The 8,681-nt window shown below is 49.9% G+C and overlaps 1 long non-coding RNA gene across 1 annotated transcript in view; it reads right to left on the bottom strand.

The window, feature by feature from the left end:
* Nucleotides 1-6,479, bottom strand: part of LOC116091507 — a 15,148-nt gene extending 8,669 nt beyond the window's left edge. Inside the window, exon 1 of the long non-coding RNA XR_004119055.1 lies at nucleotides 5,516-6,479. This is a non-coding gene — a long non-coding RNA (uncharacterized LOC116091507). The remainder of the gene's footprint in view (nucleotides 1-5,515) is intronic.
* Between the last annotated feature and the right edge of the window lie 2,202 nt (nucleotides 6,480-8,681).

The raw sequence follows: 8,681 nt of genomic DNA, 5'->3' as shown, positions 1-8,681 counted from the left end.
TTTTTTTTTTTTTCAATGTTCTGAGGTTGTTTTTCACAGTGATGAAAAAAAAAATAACAAAAGACCGGATGGAGCCACTTACCTTGCCTGCGTGGGGATCAGAGTTCTCCCTTTGCTTAGCTGGAAGTGGGGGGGTCTGTTTACCCTTCCGAGACAGAAAAACAGAAAACCCGGATTTTTTTCTCTGTCTCTCTAGCCATGAGCCCTGCTTTAACAAATGAAGCGCTGTAGCCCCCTTTACATGGGGTTTCATGGATGGAGAACTCCGGGTTGGGGTTTGGGGTTGGGGGCTCACACTACAGCATCTAGTCACTGAGGCCATTTTGTTCTGCTTCCAGGCTGATATTAAACCAGTACAACAGACCAACTGTTGGGAAGGCTTCCTGCAGTATAGTCCACAGGTGCTCTCCTGACAGGAGCCCATTGTGATCTTGCTAGTCGTTGACTCTGCATTTGAGCAACAGGCAGAGGTGCTGCCCAGGTGCCCTCCTGAATCCTGGGGTTTCTTCTGAGCATCTTGAAGGTGACCCTTGACATGGCAGCCACAGATGCAGCATCTGGAATCGTCTGCCAAGTCTCACAGGGAAAGGGACAGGCAAGAAACTGGCTCTAGCAGAATGTTTAGGAGCTGAAGATTCCAGGTTATTAAATGTTAAAAAAACATATGGAAATTCAGATGTTGCTCTTTTGTGCCCCAAGAAGGTGAGGTTTGTCAGGCTAAAAGCCTTTTCTGAGTTTGCCACAAATTCCCTTGACATCAATGCCAAAGGGGGGTTGTCCCCTGACCCTGAATTTCAAATGTTTGCTCAAACCACTTGCTTCAGAGAACCAAGAAAATCCAGCCTGATCCGGTTAGCTGCACAGAAAGCCTTTCTTTCTCTGAGGGTCTGAGTCGGCCATTCCAGGGCTGCCTCTGGTCCTGTGGAGAGCTGGTGGCTGCTAAGGTGAGCACACTCCAGGCAGGACCCAGTAGCCCTCTGAGTCAGAGTTCAAGCTGGCCTGCTTCTCTTCAGATGTGTTCCTGAGCACGGCACCATACCTCTCCCCAGTCAGTAAAACGGGCTGATGATGTTCCCTGTAGCCTCAAAGACCCTTAACCTCTGCTAAAGGTGACAGTTAAAAATGTCTCTGTCACCACAGCCTGCCTTACCAGAAAGTGGCCCCTCAAGCATTGTGAAGGGTCAGAGCACTGTTAAGTGTTTCTGAGGAGCCACTGTAGCTTTAATGAGATGCCCTTGGGGTATGTGGGATAGCTCAGCTGGTAGGGCATTCCAGGAAGCATGGGAAGCAAGCTGGATTCCCAGAGGTGGTAGGATAGCCAGAAAGAGTGTTAAATTCCTGTAATTCCAGTGCTGGGAGGCAGAGACAGGAGGATTGCTGGGGCTCACTGAGGAGCCAGCGTAGCTAGAGGTTTAGGATCAGTGAGAAGCCCTGTTTCCAAGGATAAGGTGGATAGCCAGGCATGGGAGCACACACTTTTAAATCTCAATCCCATCACGTGTGAGGCAGAAACCATTGGGAGTTTGATGCCAGCTTGGTCTATGTTGCAAGTTCCAGACCAGCTAGGGCTACACAGTCAGGCTGGCTGGCTGATTGTGTTTTGTGCGTCTGTCTGCCTGCTTCTCTCTCTCTCTCAATCTCTCTCTCTCTCTCTCTCTCTCTCTCTCTCTCTCTCTCTCTCTCTCTCTCTCTCTCTCTCTCTCTCTCTCTCTGTCTCTCTGTCTCTGTCTCTGTCTCTGTCTCTCTCTGTCTCTGTCTCTCTCTCTCACACACACACACAATACACACACACACACACATACAACAACAAACAACTCCCCCCCCCCAAACCCTAAACAACAATAAAAACTAAAATTAACAAAACAAGAAGGCAGAGTCATTGAGGAAGACACTGGACTCTCCATGCATGAAAGGGCAAACCCCACACAGACACACAAAGAAAAGAAAACGGGTGGACAGAAAGAAAAAGCCCTTGGGGTTGAGAGTTAAGGGGACACAGGGCTGCACAGAGGCCTTGAGCCTGGGCTGACTGGTCCTGAGTTCCTCTCGGTGAGGCCCCTGAAGGGGACACAGGCCTGAGCATAGGCCTTGGAGCCTGGGCTGACTGACTGGTCCTGAGCTCCCCTCCGTGAGGCCCCTGACTTGCCAACTGCTCTCTGGACCCCATGTCTGCTCAGCGCCCAGCATACCTGAGAGTGGTCGATGAGGAAGGGCGATCTGTGTATTCAAAGATCCTGTCACAGACTTGAGGCTTCACACAACCTAACGGGGCTGCCCTGTGCTGGTACACAGGAAAGAAGGAGTGCTCCTTCTCACACGTCGCTACCTCCTTTGCATGGGAGATGCCGCAAGCTCTTTAGGACCCAGATCAGATCCCAGCCCAGACACATGGTGACCACTTCCACAGACTGCCATTCTTGGTACCAGGTAATTTCCTTTTGGGACAGTGATTAGGTAGGAATAGAACCCTCCCCAAAGAGAAACCACAGAGTTTTCCCACAGGCCTTGACTTGGGTGAGGAGGCCGGGATGGTCATCCTGGGAGGACCACAACCAGAATGTAGACACAGCAGCTGGACACAGGCATACCAAGCCCAGGACAGAGGAGGAGGGATGAGCATCAGGGAGGACAGAAGAGAGAAGATTGTCCAGAGCTCATTCTGCTTAGGAGGCCACGTCTCATGCTTGGTTGACCAACTGTGGGCCAACCCTGCCTCTGGCCTGTTTCTGAGGGCTAGCCATATTCACCCCGTTTCATGATACGGTTGTTTGGGGCGAAGGCCCAGATGGAGCCACAATTTGTGACACATGTCTTCATGGGAAACTAAGGATCCAGCCATGCTGAGTCAGTTCCCAGAAGCGGAAGGTGGGAGTGGGGAGGGTTAAGCCCCAGCAGCTGGTACAGCTTCTGTACTAGGGCCAGGGGGGCCTAGAGAGGGCCCTTGATCCAGGCAACCGTGGATAGGAGCCTGATTTCTCCAATGAGGGGCAGTCAGCCATGGCAGGGCAGATACTCGGAAGCATCAATTCTGCATCAACATTGGGAAGAGGATAAATGAGCCGGGTGCTGACAGCAGAGGCAACGGTGGGCAGGCCCCGCATGCTTACCTCAGCTTAGCCCGCTGCAGGCACATTGGCCCCCACCCTGGGGGCTGTGAATAAACACTAGTCAGCTTCTTTAGGGGCAACTTTATTTGCTGAACCAACATGAATCCTCCTGACAGGTTTTTTCTAGATTGCTCTTGATGGAGGCTAGGGGCCTCTCAAACAATCACCATCTACATTTACTTTAAAAGCCAACCTCTCTCCCTTTTGCCCTGGCCCCCACCTCTGTCTCATTAATGGGACTTGAAGATAGATGTCGGTTTTAAACTTTATCTCTATGAATATCTCAGACGTCAGTCTCAGGAAAGACAAGGTCCTCTTAACTGTTGCCTCAGCAGAGCGTTTGGTATTCATCTTACTTGAATGTGCTGTAGACCCAGTTATCCACCAGGAATTTTATCTTCTTGTAGATATTTTTTGTTTGTTTGTTGTTATCTGGGGGTGAGGGGGTCAGGGACCTACCACAGCATGGAGTGGCTCTCTACATAGCGTCCAGGGAATCAAACTCAGCTCCCCAGGATGCATCCTTGCATGGCAAGTGTCCTTACCCACGGGGCCACGGGGCCATCTCTCCAGTCTACAAGCATTCTTTCGTTCTTTCCCAACCCATTGGGTAATGGGTTTGCTTTATTCTCACAGTCGACAGAGGGAACAAGGTTTTCTTGTTTCTTTCCAAGCTTGTCAAGTTCTGTGGCTGTTGGTAATCTAGAAGGTTCTACCCACTGCTTTATAAGGTCACTGACAAGAATTTAGATGCGCATGGAGGTCTCCTTGATTAGAGGAATCTCTTCTTTCTGATGAATACACTTGTCTCCAATGAGTTCTGCCTGGTGGAGGCCGATGAGGCTGGGGAGGTTCAGTTTGATGTCCAGCACCCACGTAATATCTAGATGTAGCAATGTATGCAGAGACAGGTAGATCTGGAGTTGGATGGCCAGCCAGTATAATTGAATCTACCAGCCTCAGGTTGGAGATGAGATCCCAAAGTGGGTGGAATTTGGGGAATGACACCTGATGTTGTCCTCTGGCCTCCATACATGCATGTGTGTGAATATCTACACACATGGACAGAAGCTTGTACACACAGCTGTACACATTAACACCTTTCCCAAGACATGATTGGTTGGGTTGTTGTGTAAACTTTCTGGCTCACTTTTAAAGATGGCTCAAAAACAACATGGTGCATGGCATGCTGGAGTTGAAGTTGAAAACTGGTGCCAAGTCATGGTCAAGAAGAGAGATGGCAGGTCATGGTTGGGACCCATGGGTGGACACAACTCCGTTTCTCTTCTGGATGGGGGTCCATGTTGGTCTTCGTCAGCTGTCTCACATTGCTCCCTCCCTGTTGGTGAAACAATGACTCCAGAGCTCAGACATTAAGATCCAGAGGACCCCCTCTTCTGGAAGCATGAGCCATCTTCCAGCCTGGAGTTAGGGAGCAACATGAGAAGACCAGAGCCCAGCACGCCTGAACCTGCTGCCCCGAGGCACACATCACTTGCTTGACAGTGAGCAATTGTGACCTTTTTGGCTTCGCTCTTACTGACGGCAAGCTGGCGGCGGATATGGTTAAACTGAAGGTGAGGCTTGGGGATATTTCCCACTGCCTGAAGAAGTGAGGTTGGAGACATCTCTCCCCTACCCCCTCCACCATGTCTTCCGCCTGCTTCTGTCACCACAGACCCTTCATTCACACCCAGCTCCGAGTACCACCACGCTCTTGAATCAAAACAGCTTGTACTCTGTCACCGGAGTGCCACCCCCACCCTTGTCCTAGCTTCCTAGGTGGTATTCTGAGCCTATGTGTGTATAATTAAAACGAGTCCTACACAATTATAACCAACAGAACCTAAGCCTTATTCTGGGAGGCATTATTAGAGCCCCCCCCCAAACAAAACCTAGATTTGAAAAACATAATTTTTTTCCACCCAGGCACCATCTGTCAAAAACAAATAAATGTTATGTATGAAGAAGTTCAATGCACATTCATGAACTTCTAAATTAAAGAACATTAGAAACAAAACCCCATGCAGTGCGTTCAATAAATAAATGCATATGTGTGCACCTGTCAAAAGTCAGACATCAGGAGGGGCGGGCAGGGCACCCAACTGGGCGAAGAAGTAGAGGGGAAAAGAGGATTAAGAAGCAAGCTAACGACACACTCCCTCGTGGGACTGCTGTCACCAATGCAGGCACTTCACAGATACAGAGGAAGTTCTCTGAGGACTTGTGGTTGTGATTTCAGGATGGAGCATGGGCCCAGGATACAGTAGACACTCAAGCATTGCTGCAGAATACAGTAGGCACACAACCATTGCAAAACAGAAAACGCTCTGTTTCCTTTTGTAGCCAAATGAATTCAGCTGTGACCCTTGACATTACCCATGTGACAGAGGTCTGTCATAGCTTACCTTTGGGGGTGGGACGGAATCTGTGATGGTGCTTCCAGGGACAGGCTACAAGGGTTTAGAATTTAGAGAATTCACGCCTCCATAAATTGTTGGGAAGTGCTCAAAGATAGGAGGTGGGACCTGGTTGGAGGAAGGAGGCCAGTAAAGTCCTGTCTTGGGACTTGTGTCTTGCTATGGCTTCTTCCTGTATGTCCTCTGCATCACCTTGTCTGCCTTCATGGATCCCCTTCACTGCAGCGCTCCATCCATGTAGAGATAGGGAAGCTGAGACGCCTGAAGGCAAATGGCTTGCTCCCTTACTCAGGTAAGGGGAAAGCAAGAACTGGAGCCCAGTCTGTGGCTCCACTACACAGTAGAGCTTCCCTTGTAAATCATCGAGGTCCGGCTCTTGGTTTTGGGGTGGGGATCGGGACGGGGCAAATGTGTTAGACCATTAGTTGGGAGCCTCACCTTCTCCCCTAAACGTCAGCACTTGAGATTTGAAACAAGCCTGTTTTCTTGAGTGTCTCAAGGAGGCTGTCTGAACCCCACGAGGCAGGGCCTGGTTGACTACAAAAGGGAAGGCTGATAGAAGTTTCAGGAAAAATCCGTTACACCCGTAGGAAAGAGTATTTCCCAGGAAGAACTGCAGGGGACTTGGCTCCGAACTGGAGGCCCTTTGGATGAGAGAACAGTTATCTCCGGGAACGGCTTGCCTGAGGCAGACTGCCTGATTGCAGTTACTCTGGCGGCCACGTGAATGCGCTGTTGTGCAGCGAGTGAGCGAGGCCAGTGGGGGAGGCGCATACCGTTGGGACTGCGGACCCTCTTTCTGCCTGGCTCTCAGTCCAGGTCTGGTGCAAAAGTTGTGACTGACAGCATGGCCCCCTACAGAAGCCAGATGCTGGGGGGCCTGGGAGGGAGGGGAGGTTCTGTGGGGATCCTACCCTACCAAGGCTGAGACCCCTTCCCCAACCTGTCAGTTCTGTTTACAGCCCAGCGTTCTTGGGGGGTAGTGATCTGAGTGAATCTGAGCCTAGCCGCACTGCAGTGGAAGGGAGGTGGGCGGTGAGAGAGTCCCGTCCCCTTTGCGCAGTGGCATCTAGCAGGGAGGGATCCTCAGAGTACCATGACCCTGTGGTTTCTTTGGCACAGACCAGTTCCCCCCTTTACCGTGCCCCCCACCCCATCCCCGGGTCCAGTACTGTTAGGGGGTGAGTAGTCGGGGCCCCAGAGAGATGTGCTGCAGTCCCCTTGTGCTAGGAAGGACACAGCTTACCGTGTGCTGTAGCACAGGCTTTGGGCCTGGACAATGACGCAGTATATTTTTCAGTTGGAAAGAAAAAGATGAGAGAGAGAGAGAGAGAGAGAGAGAGAGAGAGAGAGAGAGAGAGAGAGAGGTGCAAATACACATAGACCATGGATATGTGTGTGCGTGGCAGGGTGGGAGTGGGGTGTAGAAAACCTATGTACCTGTTAGGAAACCAGAAGAGACCCAAGCCCCCTTCCCCTCCTCCTGGAGGTTCAGAACTGGGATTTTCAGGCTTCTAGTCCCAGCTAAGGGTTAAAGAAGCTCCTCACAGCTCCTGCCCGCTCTAGACTGCCAGTGGCAGGGGGCAAGAAACCGTAATTTTTTTCACCAGAGGGAGAGTGTGACAGGGAAAGAGAAAGATTAATTTTCTTCAAGGACACACACACACACACACACACACACACACACACACACTTGAATGTTTTCTTATGTGCAGGAAGAGACAAACCAACACATTTCATGTGTCTTTGTGCATACATAAAAAAGGCTGGAGCTGAAGACAGAGTGTGTACGTGTGCTTTTCCAAGTTGGTGTGTGATTCTTGGCTGCAGTAGTGGAAATCTTCCCAAGAGGACATTTTCTGCCTAGACACACACACACACACACACACACACACACACACACACACACACGCAATGCGTACTTCATCAGTTTCTCCGGAAGTGTGCAGTTAATGAGAGGGTAGGGGATTGATAGAGACCTAAGTGGTGTGTGTGTGTGTGTGTGTGTGTGTGTGTGTGTGTGTGTGTGTGTATGGTGTGTGTGTGTCGAGAGAGACAATGGAGAGACAGAGTGGTGAAAGATTTTTTTCCTCATTTAGAAAACAGTACCTTTCTAGTTTCTTGTTTTTGTTTGTTTTTCAGCTCATGGGAGACAGATTCGGAATGATACTTTTCGGTTAAAAACACACATGAGCACACAGTGTCAGGTCTGTGTGCTCACATCTCATGTGTGTTATTTGGGGGAAGGAGAGTTATTTGATCTCAGGCCCCAAAACAAAAATTTCCATTTTCACTCAGAAATTCACTTTTTAAAAATCACCATGCAGAACCCCCCCTCCCCATGAGAAGCAAAAGCCTGTTTCCCCACACCCCTCTCCAGAGATGAGAAGCTTTAGAGGGAGAGAACAACAGCCACAAAATCTGTTCTGCCTGGGAAGCCACTGTGTGTCTGTGAGCCGGGAATTATAAAGTATAGCTCTTCTAGTGGGGTCCACAGAGCCACGAGGACACAGACTGGCTGCCCAGGGGCACACATGTGTGTGAATCCGTTGAGGCCGTGTGGCTGCATCTGCACAGGCTCTGTGTACGTTTCCCCCGTACGGACAAGCAGTGCTTGTTTTTCTGCCTGCAGGAAGAGGGGGTCTGACACACGGCGGTGCACACTCCCCGGTGCACACTCCCCTCCTGTGGAGGGGTGTGTGTGGGAAAACAGGCTTTTGTTTCTCATGGGGAGGGGGTGTTCTGCATGGTGATTTTTAAAAAGTGAATTTCTGAGTGAAAATGGAAATTTTTGTTTCGGGACCTGAGATAAACATCTTTTAAATCTCTGCAAGCCAAGACACAAGACACAGCCTCTGTCTGTTCTCCAAGTGGCAAAATCAGAGAACACGACTGCTTGGTGTGTACACACACATGTATGTATGTTGGGTGTTTTTTCTTTCTTGAGAAATAATGTGCTTTCTACTATATTCAGGGAGTAAGCTCAGCACAGATTTTTTTTTTTTTAAATCACAACCACAAGCACAGGCACAATTCTCTCTCTCCCTTTGTCCCCTCACCGGTGTGTGGGGGGGGGGAGAAGGAAATATTTTTTGCCCCGACGGCCAATCTCCAGAGAGGGGCTTTTATGAAAGACAAAGGAAATCACTTTTGC

This window comes from Mastomys coucha, unplaced genomic scaffold (genome assembly GCF_008632895.1).
Source record: "Mastomys coucha isolate ucsf_1 unplaced genomic scaffold, UCSF_Mcou_1 pScaffold15, whole genome shotgun sequence".
Taxonomy (NCBI): domain Eukaryota; kingdom Metazoa; phylum Chordata; class Mammalia; order Rodentia; family Muridae; genus Mastomys; species Mastomys coucha.
Note: the sequence above shows the minus strand (reverse complement) of the source record. Positions and strands in the feature narration are given on the sequence as shown.